Source organism: Crocuta crocuta, unplaced genomic scaffold, assembly GCF_008692635.1.
Source record: "Crocuta crocuta isolate KB4526 unplaced genomic scaffold, BGI_CrCroc_1.0 scaffold762, whole genome shotgun sequence".
NCBI classification, from domain to species: domain Eukaryota; kingdom Metazoa; phylum Chordata; class Mammalia; order Carnivora; family Hyaenidae; genus Crocuta; species Crocuta crocuta.
The window spans coordinates 1,056,823-1,073,930 of NW_027529524.1; the positions used below are offsets into that span (position 1 = coordinate 1,056,823).

Consider the following 17,108-nt stretch of genomic DNA (forward strand, 5'->3'; position numbering starts at 1 on the left):
CTCTTCTGTAACTTAATAGTGTAACCAAATGAACAATTTTTTTTTCTTTGTCTTTGCCCTTCTCTGGGCCTTTGATATACCACCAATTACCTCAAATCTAGTTATAACTTAAAGGAATATTAGAAAATGTGGAGGAGAAGAGATGGAGTATAATCTAACTCTCTGGGTTCAGAGTGGCCAGGTGTCAAATGTATCAGTGCAAATAAAGTAACCCCGATGTTACAGAGGACCAGAGGAAACTGAGAAAGACAGTTGGGACTTACCAGCTGATACTGGACCAATTACTAAAAAAGAAAATAAAATACATTATTATTTTTTAAAATTATGTACTCAGTTCCTATTGCAAATCTACTTGGAATATTAGAAAAGTTACTTTTGGGGAACATTAAATCTTATATGAATATGCTATCCTTTATTAATTCAATATTAACTACACTTTAAAAACCTAAGAATGTAGACCTTTTTGGAAGACCTGTTTTGTGGATTATATGAAAAAAATTTACTTTTTTTAATGAAATAATTTTTTTAAACACTCTTAACAATGCCAAGGGTCACAGCCTTGCAGGAGACTGGTTACCAGTTAAAGGTTACTAACTTAACTTCCTTCTTCATCATTTTATCTCCCTTTCAAACCTCTATCACCATGTCTGCTTTCATTTTATTTCTTTTTGCAGTATAGGAAGATTATTTATAACTATCAATTTAAAAACTTCTGTCATAATCATTTATCTCTGTGGGTTTTTTTCTTTCTCATAATGTCTAGGGTTAAATCTGGATTCTAAAATCTGTCTTAAGAGGTAGCATGAGTCATGAATTCAACAAATCTACAGGATATAAAAATCATTGTGCAAAAATCTGTTGTATTTCTATACACCAGTCATGAGGCAGCAGAAAAAAGAAATCAAGGAACCAATCACATTTGCAATTGCATCAAAATAATAAGATACCTAGAAATAAACCTAACTAAAGAGGTAAAATAAGATCTGTACTCTGAAAACTATAGAACACTTATGAAAGAAATTGAAGAGAACACAAAGAAATGGAAAAGCAAACCGTGTTCATGGATTGGAAGAACAAACATTGCTAAAATGTCTATATTACCCAAAACAATCTACACACTTAATGCAATCCCTATCAAAAACCACCAGCATTTTTTGCAGAGCTATAACAAACAATTCTAAAATTTTATGGAACCACTAAAGACCTTGAATAGCCAAAGCAATCCTGAAAAAGGAAAACAAAACTGGAGGCATCACAATTCCAGATTTCAAACTTTATTACAAAGCTATAGTCATCAAGACAGAATGGTACTGACACAAAAACAGACACATAGTTCAATGGAACAGAATAGATAACCCAGAAATGGACCCACAATTATATGGCCAACTAATCTTCGACAAAGCAGGAAAGTTTATCCAATAGAAAAAAGACAATCTCTTCAACAAATGGTGTTGGGGAAACTGGACAGCAACATGCATAAGAATGAAACTGGACCGCTTTCTTATACCATACCCCAAAATAAATTAAAAATGGATGAAAGACCTAAACGTGAGACAGGAAGCCAAAATCCTAGAGGAGAACACAAAGAGCAACCTCTCTGAACTCAAGCAGAGCAACTTTTTACTAGACATGTTGCCGAAGGCAAGGGAAACAAAAGCAAACATGAACTATTGGGACTTCGTCAAGTTAAAAAGCTTCTGCACAGCGTAGGAAAAAATCAACAAAACTAAAAAGCAGCCTCCAGAATAGAAGATATTTGCAAGCCATGTATCTGATAAAAGGTTAGTATGCAAAATCTCTAAAGACCTTATCAAACTCAACACGCCAAAACCTAAAAACCCAGTTAAGAGATAGAAGACACAAAGACACTTTTCCAAAGAAGACATACAGTTGGCCATCAAGACACATGAAAAAATGCTCAAATGATTATAATCAGGGAAATACAAATGAAAACCACAATGAGATACCACCTCACACATGTCAGGGTGGTTAAAATTAATAGCACAAGAAAAAACAGGTGTTTTCAAGGGATGCAGAGAAAGGGATCCCTCTTGCACTGTTGGTGGGAGTACAAACTAGTGCAAGCCACTCTGGAGAATAGTATGGAGGTTCCTCAAAAACCTAAAAATACAACTACCATACAGTTCAGCAATTGGAATATTAGATATTTATCCAAAGGATACAAAAACACATAGTCAATGGGGTACATGCACCCCAACATTTTTAGCAGTATTATCAACAATAGACAAAATATGGAGGAAGCCCAAATGTCCCTCCAATGATGAATGGATAAAGAAGATGCGGCATGTATGTACAATGGAATATTAGTCAGACATCCAAAAGAATGAAATCTTGCCATTTGTAACAACATGGATGGAACTTGAATGTATTATGCTAAGTGAACTAAGTCAATCAGAGACAAATGCCATATGATTTCACTCATATGTGGAATTTAAGAAACAAAACAGTTGTGGGATGTGGGCGGGGGGAAGAGAGAGAAACAAATTGCAAGAGATTCTTAACAGTAGAGGAAAAACTGAGAGTGGAAGGAGGAAGGAGGTTGGAAGGAGGTGGGTGGGGGATGGGCTATATGGGTGATGGGTACTAAGGAGAGCACTTGTGATGAACAGTGGGTGTTGTATGTAAGTGATGGATCACTGACTACTACTCCTGAAACCAATATTGCACTGTACAGTAACTAACTAAAATTTAAATTAAGAAAAAACAGAAGGGCTTTGTGTTGCCAGCTCAGAGCCTGGAGTCTTCTTTGGATTCTTTGTCTCCCTCTCTCTCTGCCCCTCCCCTGCCTGCACTCTGTCTCTCTCTCTCTCTCAAAAATAAACATTAAAAATTTTTTAAAAGTAACTAATATCGTCTCTCTGACTAATTGAGTTGGTGAAGTCATCCTTCAGTAACTAGAATGTAAAAAATTTATGTCTATTTTAGGTTGTATAGATAACGATAGGGAAATATACATAATTCTTAGGAAATTGGGAAAAAGATTCCATTCACTGGTGAGTTTTGAAAAAATGTCTTTCTTGAAAATCATCCACTGAAAAGTATGCTAAAGTAGACCCTATGAAGCCCTAGTAGGAGGAAGGAATCCGGTGTTGTCACATTTGAACTTAGCTTTCATGCCCTTTCTCATTTGGCTGAGAGGAGAAGATACTAGAGATAACACAAATTAAAATTTTAGAAAAATTAAATAATTTACCCAAAGCCACATATCTGGTTAAGTGTTTTAGCTGGGATTTGAACCTAGGTCCACCTGATTACTTTATTAACCATTGCAATGTTACCTTAACTTTTTTTTTTTACAAGTTAAATTCATGCAAAAAAACCCCAAATAATATCATGCAAATGGTTTTATTCCATATTTAGAATTATTCCTTAGAGCATATCTCTTGAAATGAAATTATGAGTTTAAGGGATACTGTATTTCATTGTACCTTGCAACATACTGCAAATTTGCTTTCCAAAAGAGTTACATAAATTTAAATGGGATCAGTGCTGTATGAAGGTATAATTTTTCCCAAAGCACTGCTGGTGTTGCTTATCATATTTAGATCTTTCTTTTTATCAGCTAAAAAATACTACCTTTTGTGTTTTAATTTTCATTTCATTTATCTATCTATCATCTATCTATCTGTCTATCTAAATATTTGGCATATTATAGTTTCTAAATTCGTCTGTAACTTAAAGAGGTACTGGATAATGGGCATGTAAAGGGGGTTGAGAATATGAATGTGAAATTCTTTACTTGAAGGAAATGTTTCTATAGGACAGTGGAATTAAGAATAGATGAATGATAACTTACTAATAGGTATTGGAGTAACTGGCAGAATAATATGAAACAAAAATATATTAAGAGAGTTTTTGGATCAAGAATATAGTTTCCTTCTTTTCTTTTCCCAAGGTATTAGCAACTAGATGTTTGGAAGATGGCCAGACCTCCTCTAGTACAAAAATCCATAATGAAATAAGAAGGATTAGTATTTCTTTTGTGGTTCAGGAATAGTTTCAATCTGATATAATTGTCATCCTTATATTTCATTTTAGTAGAAAGCAGAGTAGGCTAGAATATGTATGCGTAGGTCATTCTTTTTCTTTATCACATAGTATGGAGGATTTAAATCCTGCAGAGAACTTTTAAATTGTAAATTTGAATGCTAATTGCAGGTATTCTTTTTCCTCTCCTTACACCGAAGAGTAAGGTCCTGATTTTTCCTCTGCCCTTTGTTGGCATCTCCACATTGTGATATCCCACCCTATATATCTTTCCTTTTATTTGTTATTAAAAGCTATTTGAAATTATTTTTAGAAAACAAATTTGTTTCTTTTATAGTCTCTTAGTCAAATGTTTATTCTTTCTATTGGGTAATGACCCAGTAGGTTGCCAAGAGGGAGGGGAAATATTTATAAATACAAGCATTGAATGGAAATGGTCAGTTAGAAAAAATTTTCTCCTTATTTTGCGATCCCATCTTGCACCAGATTTATGAAACGAAACAGAACTTACTGAGAGGTACTGCTACATGTGCTAAAATCCAAACACAAATTATTAGTATGGGTTGACATTGATAACAAAATTTACATTGACAATAATTTTACTGGTACTGTTTCCAAATGGGAATTTCTAGAATGAAAAGGGAATGCAAACTCTAGACCTTTCACATGAGTTACTTTAGTCTCTCTTTTCCAGTAACACGGTCATTTTGAAAGAGTGGCAAAGAACTAACTTGTTTTCCTTTTATCATTGAATACCGCAGAGCTGGAAAAGCCTCATTTTCTATAAATTTTGCTTCTATTTTGATTCTACTCCCTTCTCTCATTGCTTACTCTGAGTTTTTCCATATGTCTCTGTCATTTCTACCTTATATTTAGTTGAAAATGTATTTTGTTGAAAGCTCAGTAGAGTCAATCCGAAGAGATTTTCATCTCACTCTTAATTTCAGTGCACATGAGGAGCTCCAGCCAGTCAGAAATGAGGATAGATCTTACTTTTCCTGCCTCCTTCCTCAGGCAATAGTATATGATCTCTGTTATGTCCTTATCATGAATCTTTTGAAGTATGTAAAGTTTTGCTTTAGGTAGGACTTTTTAACTTACTAGGAAAAAAATCAAAATTTTCACCAGTCTTTGTGGACTGTTTTCTGTAAAATGATAGATATTCTAGTAGAATTCTGAGAAGGTATGAGAAATATAAATGTCAATCTTTCTTTTGAAATGGAAACAGATACATTTAGGAAAAATACCCACAGTGAATACATAACAGAAATATCAAACAGAAAAGGAGTTTCTTAGAATTGCAGTGTCTTAAAGTGGATACAGAGAACATGGCTGTCCTTGATACTGTTTAATGGGTGAAGACAGACATAGACTCTCTACTACTACCAAAGCATTAGTCATCAGATGCAAGATCTCCATTTTTAGAAGTGGAGAGATTTATATTTTCCTCAACTTGTCTGAATAAGAAACATGTCAGGAATGTTTAAATTCATATGTAGACTCCAGGAGGGCAGTTACTCTCTTTTGGTCCCTGGGTGTTCCCAGTGCCTGGCCCAGGGTAGGCCCTCAATAAATATATATATATTTTTGAATGAGTAAGATCTCAATTAATTTAACTTTGCCAATTCAGTTTTATTTCTGTCATCTCCTACCTTTTTTTTTTTTTAATAGTTTATTGTCAAATTAGTTTCCACATAACACTCAGTGCTCATCCCCACAAGTGTCCTCCTCCATGCCCATCCCCCCCTCCCCCCACATCCATCATGTCATCTCCTACCTTTTAAATTTTCAACCAAAAGCATTTAAAAACTCTAGTAGTGAAAGTAGTAACACCTAACATATTTTTCTATAGATGACAATTTACAAAAAATGTTCAGAAGTATGATTTCTACTTCCAGGTCAGCTTTAGCCAACTCATTATTTGATTTGCCATCTATGGGTGGTTTTTTTTTCATCTATGGGTTTTTTATTTTCTAAAATATTCATCAGCCACTTTAAGAGGAAGGTATTTAATATAAAAACAAGAGAGACAGACTTGAAAATTTTGAATGTCAGGGTCTTTCATATACAGGAAACGATAGAACCAGTATGGGAACCAACCTCAGAACTGATGAATAGATATGGCACTTACTTGGGTCTTCTTGTCTTACTGTGAAAAAAAATCAAATAAATAAAAGAGTGAAAGGTTCTGGATGAACAACAGAGTTATTTCTTAAACTTTATGCTGAGAGTTTTAGAAATAGGACTGGAGAAACCATCAAACTCTATTTAGAATCAATTCAATATTATGTGAGAATAAATATCTTCAGATCACTCTGCTCAAGTCTCTCTTAATTTGAGAGAGACTTTTTGGAAACAAAGGTTAAAATGCAATCATTGGGAGATGCTTTTTCTTCCTTCTAGTTTCTCTGTGCTAATTCAAACTCTCAAAAAAACATTGACTGATGGGGTGCCTGTGTGGCTCAGTCTGTTTAGCATTCGACCCTGCACTGACAGTGTGGAATCTGCTTGTGGTTCTCTCTGTCTTTCTCTCTCTGCACCTCCCCTCCTCAAAAAATAAATAAGCATTTATTTAAAAACCCATTGACGGGTAAGATTTTTCCTGCTTACCCTGTTGTTTTCTTATTATTATTCATCTCTTCCCATTATTTCTTTGGAATGACTGTGTTGGTTTATCATGATCATTACTATGATTCTTGTTGGCTAATTACTGTTCATTATGATAATTTTAGAAAGGTTTGTCTTTTCCCTATAAGCATAAATATCTTGGGGCTGGGTGACCACATTTCTCACCATTTGACTGAGATGGAGGCACCCGCCAGACCTTTAGAGTTCCCAGCCTCTGCTACTCATTAATTGTAGGATCATGGGCAAATTACTTAGTTTCACTATTTTCTTCTCTTTGTAATAGAAATAACAATACTTCTCTGATATAATGTATATGCACATATAAGGCCCTGAATACGGTGCCTGACACATTGTTATTACTGAATAAACATTATTTATTATTATACTACCACATTAAGTACCAGTTAGTTTTAATTATAGTCTCCAAGTGGACATAGATAGTTGAAAACAGAATAAGCTACTGTAAATGGGAATAAGAAAACAAGAAGCTAGAAGGCAAAGAATGCTGGAAATATTAATAAAACCAGAGGCAGGAATATAAATCTTAAATTTTGGTAGATTCGCACTAAAAACAGGGCACAAAAGGGCCTCTACATATTGTAAAACACCAATGATAATATAATTGAGAGAAACATAGGACTTACTCTTAGATTTCTCAGGTCTTGCTTTAATAAAAAAGACAAACAAATTAGTGTGGTTGTCTGATGAAACGGAAACACATTTTCACTGATGTAATTTTCAGGATAAGCATCATGCACAGAACTGTAGTGTAAAGGGGCATTTGCCTTGGGAATGTTCTGGAAGGAAGGATACAGGGCCAGTGATGGAGCTCACCTTTCCCTTTCCCTTCTAGATCTCTGATTGTGTGAAATCAGGAAGTGTGTCATATCCCAATCTATTTTAGTTGAGTTACTTTCATGTTCTTCCTTTGTCCTTTTTCTTTTCTAATCCCCACCCACATTCTCCAATCCTGCAAGCCTCGCCATTGTTCTTTACTTGATTTGCCCATACTGTCACTCCCTTCTGTGAAAGCAAGTTCTATTTTCTCTTTATCTAACCCCACACTTAGCATGGTCTCTAAGAGAGCGGACACTTAACAAATATTTGCTGAATCAAGGAAGAAATTCTTCCTACTGTAGCCAGCATCAGAGTGCTCCTCGTATCCCTCTGTTCTCTTCAAGCACCCATTAGGAAAGTTCTGTGCCTTACAGGTGAAACAGGTATGGGGTATTTGAAGGCACACAGTGATCTCTGCTACAAGATGTATGAGGGTGAGCAGATGAGATTGCTGGGAGAGGGGTGATCATAAGAGATTCTGTGCCTAAGTCCTGGAAGATTATTAGGGGTAAGATTTTGAAAACTTGATCAGGCCAGGAAAAATAATTTCAAAGTTATGTTTTTTTTTTTAATCTAGCAAGAGTTGAAATAATTAATAAACCTTTGGGGCAGCTTGCTCTTTTGTTCTAGGAAATCATTAGAAACAGCCAGGTATGAAAATAACAAAGCAGAGATCATATGATAAAGTGAGATTTGAAAAGGAGATATCATACATTATGACCCCGAGTAACCAAACTATATGTAAGAATGGAAAATCCACAAAGAAGAAAATTATTGTTTTCTAAGTATGAATTTGGATTACACTAATGGTGAAAATTGTTCCTCAAATGTGTAAGAATGTGTGTGTGTGTGTGTGTGTGTGTGTGTGTGTGTGTGTGTGTGTGTATTATTCTTAACAGATGACTAAGCAGCATTTTCACTGAAGTAGTGTTATGAGACTGAACTCAAGCTGTGTTCTTTTGGAGCTCGGGTTATAAGTATCAGTGCAGAGTATGAAAATTTCATTTTTCATCAAACCCAGCATCCCAAGGCACTCTGAAACGCAGTGGCTTTTTCAGCATAAGAAGGCTTGATAAAGAAGGGCATCACCCATACAAGTAAGTAGGGTTCTTCAAATAGTCTCATGAACAGTGGATAAAATAAGAGGAACCAGAGGTTTGTTCTGGTGGACTAGTGGGTGAGAATGTGTCATCACTCCCTTAGGGATTCTCAGAGCTTGAAGGGACAGGATGCATTGCAAGAGAGGCTGGACATTTTGCAGGTGGACACACCGGTGATCCACAGCCAACTTTGCATGATGACCAGCCTTCTTAGGGCTTCATTTCATTTGCTTTCTCTTTGAGATATTGTAAAAAATAATAATACCTCAGGAATCAAGACTACATGTAATGTAACATTTGTCATTTTTGTTCCCAGCTTTTCTTCTAAGAAAGAAAATAACACAGGGATGGCTAAAATCCTTTTGAATCACCAATCCCAGGTTCATTTTCTTCCCTCAATTATGAGTTCAATGTATATCCAGTTATTTTTAAAGATACTTCCATATATAAGTGGATACTTAAGGAATGTGGTGGGTTTAAATATTTTTGCTTTAATTTGCATAAGTGTCATATTTTAATATAATTTTGTATCAAGAAATGTCATTTTCTATCTGATTTGTTTCATTCAGCACTACAATATGAGATTTTTCGTCATTTATATACACATAGATACATAGTTCATTTTAAGCTGCTGTATATTATTCTATCTTATCAGTATATGTATATTAATTTAACTTTTATTTTTTAATTAAAAATGTCACAATAAACATCTTTGTACATGACATTTTATGTACATATGTATGACTTTAGTGTTTATACCCAGAAGTAGATCATAGAATATGCTTTAGATTTAGTTTAGATATTGACAAATTGCTGTTCAGAGAGAGTTGCCACTTTACCACATATCTTAATAAATATTTGATCTTATCAAGCTTTAAAATTTTGGACACTATGCTTTGAGAGAAGCAGTATCTCATTTTATGTTGTATTTTTTATCATTAATGAGATTTGGCAATTTGTATTTATTACGCATTCAATTTACCTATTGTGTGAACTGTTTATTCTTATTCTTAAGTCATGTAACTCACTTTTCTTACTGATTGTGGGATTTTATCTATATTCTTAATGCTGTATAACATTGATAGTTACGCATACTGCAAATATTTTCTTTCAATCTGATTGCCTCTTGTTCTTTAACCTTATTTGTACTGTGTTTGGTCCATAAAAAGTTTTGAGTTTTTGTTAGTCAACATTTATTTTGCCTTTTTCCTGGGTATTTTAAAAGGAAGCCTCCTCCCTATCTGAGTCATATATCAGTTCTACTGTGTTTTCTTAAATGGTAATCGGTATTTAGGTATTTAATTCAGGTGGATTTATTTTTAGGAAAAAACTGAGGTAGAACATCTATTTTATATACATATCATATATACATATACATCTATACACACACATATATATATACCCTAAATTGGCCCAAGGCCAATTATTGAATTCTCCATCTGTTATGAGATCAACTTTGTGTATAATAAGGATCTGTCTCTGGGTTCTTGGTTTTGTCTTACTGATTTTTTTTCCAGCTTCATTGAGATATTATTGACATCTAGCATGTAAGTTTAAGGTGTAAAATGTGGTGGTTTAATACAAAAATACATTGTAGTATGATTACCACAATAAGGTTAATTAACACTTCTAGTCCTTCACATAATTACACTTTGTGTGTGTGTGTGTGTATACCACAATTCTAAAATTTGTAATGGCATCACAAAAGGTATATATATGTACCCATTCATCTGTTGATGGACACTGAGATTGTTTTGATGTCTTAGCTATTGTAAATGACTTTGCAGTGAGCTTAAGGGTACAGATATCTCTTTGGGATAGTGATTTTATTTCCTTTGGATATATATTTGGAGGTAGGATTCCTGGATCATATTGTAGTTCTATTTTTAACTTTCTAGGAACCTCATAATGTGCCCTCACCAACAGTGGACAAAGTTCCATTTTCTCCATAGCCTCAGCCACATTTGTTTCTTTACTTTACGATAATAGCCATTATAGCAGATGTGAGGTGATATCTCATTGTACTTTTGATTTGCATCTCTCAGTGATGTTGAACATTTTTTCATGTACCTGTTAGCCATTGTATGTTTTCTCTGAAAAAAAAATGTCAATCCAGTTCTGCTGCTCATTTTTAAATCAGAATTTTTGCTATTGAGTTGATGAGTTTTATATTTATAATACATGAGGTATATGTATGAAATGAACCTCTTATCAAATAGGGGGTTTGCAGATATTTTTTCTAATTCTATAAGTTGCCTTTTCATTTTGCAGATTGTTTCTTTGGCTATGCAGTAGCCTTTTAGTTTGGTGTATTTCCACCTTTATATTTTGTCCAATGTTAAGGAGTTTTTCCCTTGTTTTTTTCCTAAGAATTTTAAAGTTTTTGGTCTTATCAATTTTGAGTTTATTTTTGTGAGTGGGGTAAGACAGGAGTCTAATTTCATTCTTTTGCATGTGGTTATGTTGTTTTCCCAGCACCATTTATTGAAGAGACTGTCCTTTCCCCATTGAATATTCCTGGCTCCATTGTCAAATAGTAGATGGCTGTATATGACCAGGTTTATTTCTGGGCTCTGAATTCTATTCCACTGGTCAATGTTTTATGCCACAACGTACTGGTTTGATTATTATAGCTTTGTAATAGTGTTTCAGATCAGGAGATGTGAAGCCTTCAGCTTTGTTTTCTTTCCTCAGGATTGCTTTGGCTATTCAGAGTCTTTAGTGGTAACTTACAGATTTTAGAATTGTATTTTCTACTTCTGGGAATATTGCCCTTGGAAAATTGATAGGAATTGCATTTACTCTATAGATGGCTTTGGGTAGTATGGACTTTTAATAATATTTTTCTAGTGCATGACCACATGATATTTTTCCATATATTTGTGTCCTCAAGTTCTTTCATTGGCATCCTGTAATTTTTCAGAATACATATCTTTCACATTCTTGGTTAAATTTATTCCTGGGCGCCTGGGTGGCTCAGTCGGTTAAGCGTCTGACTTCGGCTCGTGTCATGATCCTGCGGTTCGTGGGTTCGAGCCCCGCATTGGGCTCTGTGCTGACAGCTAGCCTGGAGCCTGCTTTGGATTCTGTGTCTCCCTCTCTCTCTGACCGTCCCCTGCTCATCTCTCTCTCTCTCTCTCAGAAATAAATAAAAAACATTAAAAATTTTATTCCTAAGTATTTTATTATTAGTGATGCTATTGTAAATGGGATTGTTTTATTTTTTTAGATGTTTCATTGTTAGTAAATAGAAATGCAACTGATTTTGTGTATAGATTTTGTATCCAGCAATTTTACTGAATTTATTAGTTTTAACAGATTTTTGGTGGAGTCTCAAAGGTTTTCTGAATATAAAATCATATCATGTGCATACAGAGACGGTTTTGCTTCCTCCTTTCTAATTTGAATTCCTTTAATTTCTTATCCTTAGCTAATTGCTCTGGCCAGGACTTCCAGCACTACATTGAATAGGAGTGGTGAGAGTGGGCATGCTTGACCTATTCCTGATTAGAGGGAAAGCTTTCAACCTTTTACTATAGAGTATGACATTAGTTGCGGTTTTTCATGTATGACTTTTATAATGCTGAGGTATATTTCTTCTACATCTAATTTGCTGAGAATTTTTATTATGAAAGGATGGTGAATTTCATCAAATACTTTTTTTTTATTTTACATCTCTTGAGATGATCATGTGATTTTTATCTTTCATTCTATTAACGTGATGGATCACATTTGATTTGTATGTGTTGAGCCATCCTTATATCCTAGGGGTAAATCCTACTTTATCATGGTGTATGATCTTGTAAGTGTGATGTTGAATTTGGTTTCCTAGTATTTTGTTTAGATTTTTTGCATCTTTTTATCAGGGGTATTGGTTTGTAGTTTTCTTTTACTGTAGTGTCTTTATTTGGCTTTGTCATGAGGTTAATGCTGGCCTCATAAAATTTGAGAATATTCCTCCACTTCATCTTTTGGAGAAGAATTTGAGAGCGATTAATGTCACCTCTTTTTAAGTGTTTGATGTAATTCACCAATGAAGCATTTATTTGTTGGGAGGTTTTGATTACTGTTTCCTTACATACTGTTGGTCTGTTTAAATTTTATTACTTCCTGATTCAATCCTGGTGGGTTGTATTGTTCTAGTAACATCCATCTCTTCTAGGTTATCCAGTTGTTGGCATATAAGTATTCATAGTAGTTTTTAATGATGTTTGTATTTCTGTGGTTTCAGTTGTAATGGCTCCTTTTTCATTTCTGGTGTTATTTGAGTATTCTCTTTTTCACTTAACTCTAGCAAATAGTTTGTCAATTTTGCTTATCTTTTAAAAAAAACAGCTCTTCATTTCGTTGATCTTCTCTATTATTTTTCTGGTCTCTATTTCACTTATTTCTGATCTTATCTTTATTGTTTCTTCCCTTCTGCTAAGTTTGGCTCAGTCTGTTCTTTCTGTAATTCCTTGAGGTGTAAAGTTAGATTGTTTGTGGGTTTTCTTAACATAGGTGTTTTTCATTATAAGACTTCTCCCTGAGAACTGCTTTTGCTGCATTTCATAAATTTAGGTATGTTGTTTTTCTACTTTTTGTCTTACAATATTTTTTGATTTGCCTTTTGATTTCTTCTGTGACCCACAGATTGTTCAGCAGCCTGTTATTTAATGTCCACACGTTTGTGAATTTTCTTGGTTTCCTCCTAGTATTGATTTCTAGTGTCATAACATTTTGGTTGGAAAAGGTATTTGATATGATTTCAGTCTTCTGTATTTGCTAAGCCTTATATTGTGACCTAAGATATGATCTATATATCTTGAAAATATGGGTGTACTTGAGAATAATGTTTATTCAGTTGTTGGGTGGAATGTTTTGTATATGTCTGTTAGGTTCATTGGTCTAATATATTTCAAATCCAGTGTTTCCTTATTGATTTTTAGTCTGTGTATGATCTTTCCACTTTGAAAGTGAGGTATTGAATCCCCTACTATTACAGTATTATTGTCTATTTCTCCCTTCATATCTGTTAGTATTTGCTTAATATATTTAGCTGCTCCAAAGTTGGGTGCATATATATTTAAAATTGTTATATCATTTTGAAGAATTGATCACTTTGTAATTATATAATGAACTTCTTTGTCTCTTGTTATAGCCTTTGTTCTCTTTTGATTTCCTCATGCATGTAGTATCTTTTGCCATCTTCACTGTAAGCCTACGTGTATCCTTAAAGATGAAGTGAGTTTCTTGTAAGTAGCATATGCTTGGGGTTTTTTAAAAATCATTTCTGCCTCTATATTGAAGAATTTAATATAATAATATTTAGGGTAAATATTGATAGGTAAGAATTTACTAATGCCATTTTGTTGTGTTTTTTTGGCTTTTTTTTTTTGTTTTTGATATCATAATTTACTCCTCCTATTGCATATCCATAACAAATTATTGTAGCTATAGTTATGTTAGTACTTTTGTCTTTTCAACCTTTATACTAGATTTAAGTGATTAACACACCACTATATATAGTAATAGAATATTCTGAAATTGGCTATATGTTTAACTTTACCAGGAGGTCTTATATTTTAAAATTACTAATAAGTAGCATTTCATTTCATCTCGAAGGATTCCTTTCAGAATTTCTTGTAACTCAGGTATAGTGGTGATGAACTCCTTCGTTTTTGTTTGTTTAAGAAAGTCTTTCTTCTTCATTCCTTTTTTAAAAAAAGTTTTTTTAATGTTTCATTTATTTCTGAGAGAGAGAGAGAAAGAGACAGCTTGAGCAGGGGAGGGTCAAAGAGAGAGGGAGATACAGAATCTTAAACAGGCTCCAGGCTCTGAGCTGGCTGTCAGCACAGAGCCTGACGTGGGGCTCGAACCCAGGAACCGTGAGATCATGACCTGAACCGAAGTGGGACACTTAACTGACTGAGCCACCCAGGCACCCCTTTCTTCTTCATTCTTAAAAGACAACTTTGCTGTGTAAAGCATTCTGGCTTGCAATGTTTTTCTTTCAGCACTTTGAATATAGCAATCTACTCTTCTCGCCTGAAAGATTTCTGCTGAGAAACTAATTGAAAGCCTTGTGAGGGTTCCTTCCATTTTTTCCTCTCGCTGCTTTTAAAATTCTTGGTATTGGGACGCCTAGGTGGTTCAGCCAATTGAGCATCCAACTGGCTCAGGTCACAATCTCACAGTTCATGGGTTTGAGCCCCACATCAGGCTTTTGTGCTGGTGATGCATATCCTGCTTGGGATTCTCCCTCTACTCTCTCTCTCTGTCCCTCCCTTGCGCTCTCTCTCAAAAATATATAAATAAACTTAAAAAAATAAAGCCATCATAGTTTAAAATTAAATAAAATTCTTAGTATTGATTTTAGATAGCTGTAATTAATGTGCCTTGGACAAGAATGTTTTGGGTTGAAATTTTGAGGTGACTAATTAGCTTCATGAATTTGGATTTCCAAATTTCTTCCCATATTGGGAAGTTTATGTCATTATTTCTTTAAATAAGTTTTATGTCATTATTTCTTTAAATAAGCTCCCCTCTTAAATAAGTCCCCTCTTTTCCTGGGACTCCAAGAATGTGCAGATTATTTCTTTCGTGTCCCGTAATTCATGTGAGCTTTCTTCACTAGTTTTCTTTTTCTTTTTTTCCTCCTCTGACTGGATGATTCCAAATGGCCTTTTAGTTAACTATTCTTTCTTCTACCTGGCTGAATTCTTATGGAGCCTCTCTATTGAATTCTTCAGTTCAATTTTTTCTTAAGCTCTAAGGTTTTTTTTTTTTAATGGTTTCTGTTTCTTTGTTGAATTTCTTATTTTGTTTATGCATTGTTTTCCTACTTTCAGTTAGTTGTCTATTTTATAGTCCACTGAATTTCTTTAAGATGGTTAAACTAAATGTTTTGTCAAATAGGACATACATCATCATTTCTTTAGGGTCAGTTGTTGGATTCTTATTAGTTTCCTTTGTTGGAGTCATGTTTTATTGATAATTCATTATTGTTTTGAACTTTTGCTGGTGTTCATGTATTTGAGGGAGTAGGCATCACTTCTAGACTTTACAGACTGGATTTGGCAGCAAAACTCTCCACCATTCAGGCCGTTAAGAGATTCTTGGTAGGCCCACTTGTGGTGCCATGAGCAGGCTTGCTGCTACGGTTTTTAGGCAAGTAGGTCTGGTTCCTGGTCAGCAGGTAGGTAGGCCTGTTTTGGGGTACATGGAGACCAGCCTGGTACCTGGGTCTGTGGGAGCAAGCCTGAGCCTGGTCCTTGAGTCTCTGATGAAGGGACTGTGACCTGGGTCAGCATGGGCCAATCTAGATCCTGTGTCCACAACTACTAATCAGGCGTTGGTAACCATTGAGTTATGCCTAACATGTGAGTCCGTGGATGTTAGTCCAATATAGGGATGGGCCTGCAGCCTGGTTTCATGGGAGGTGGTATGGCATCTGGGGTCGAAGGGAAATGGCCCAGTGATAAGGCTGTCCTGGAGTCTCAGGCCACAGGAGCTCACCAGAGCTGGAGTATGTGGGGAGTCTGATTCATGGGAGTTTATCAGGAGCTTGATGCCACAGGAGTTGATTAGTGTGTGGATTTAAGGACTATCCTCCCATAGATGTCCCCTTCTGTGCTGGGTCACCTGTGCATGGGAGAGGGGTGATATGAGTAATGAGAATCTATCTCTCCTTCCTTTCAGTGGGTCTTATTTCTGTGCTTTACCCAGGTGCTGTAGTCCCTCATCTGGAATCCTTGGCTTTTGTGAAGGTATTATCATGTGTGGATAATTTTTCACATTGATGTTTCTGAAGCAGACAAGTGCTAGAAATTTCATTGCTGCCATTTTACTGATGTCACTCTCCTTTATCCCCACTGGTAAGTATACCCCCACTGATTAGGTTATTCCTATGCTAAGACCACATGCATTCAGTCCCTATAGTGTTTTAAATGACTTGATAATCAAATGAAATACCTAGGGTGAGCTTTCCCTCTTGGGAACTTCATGTTTATAAATATGTTATTTATTCTTGGATTTTTTTTTCTCTTTTATATGAATTATAGAATGGATTTGTCAAGATCCACAAAAAAATCCTGCTGGTGATTTTAATTGAATTTATTGAATTATAAATTAGTTGGGGAGAGAATTGACATTTATATGTTGTTGAATTTCCCTATCTTTGAAAATAGTTTATCTATTTATTCAGGTCTCATATTATGCTTTTTAAAGGTATTGTCAAAAGCTAGATGCAAAGTGAACACTGAGAAATATCTTTCTCTCTTTCTTCCTTCCTTCCTCCCTCTTCCTTCCTTCCTCCCTCTTCCTTCCTTCCCTCCTTCCTTCCTTCCTTCCTTCCTTCCTTCCTTCCTTCCTTCCCTCCCTCCTTTCCTTTCCTTTCCTTTCCTTTCCTTTCCTTCTTTTTCTTTCTTTCTTTCTTCCTTTCTTTCTTTTTCTTCTTATATTCTTTCTTTTTCTTCATTTTTTCTTCTTTCTTTCTTTCTTTCTTTCTTTCTTTCTTTCTTTCTTTCTTTCTTTCTTTCTTTCTATCTCCAGGTG

The 17,108-nt window shown here is 34.9% G+C and overlaps 1 protein-coding gene across 1 annotated transcript in view; it reads right to left on the reverse strand.

Annotated features, from left to right (window-relative positions):
• LOC144229016 (uncharacterized) overlaps positions 1–17,108 on the reverse strand; it is a 166,554-nt gene that overhangs the window by 139,114 nt on the left and 10,332 nt on the right. Inside the window, exons 6-9 of the mRNA XM_077760966.1 lie at positions 7,281–7,301; positions 6,140–6,157; positions 4,520–4,540; positions 264–284 (exon numbers count right to left, since the gene is read on the reverse strand). The gene's annotated coding sequence lies outside the window, so the exon portion shown is untranslated. The remainder of the gene's footprint in view (positions 1–263; positions 285–4,519; positions 4,541–6,139; positions 6,158–7,280; positions 7,302–17,108) is intronic.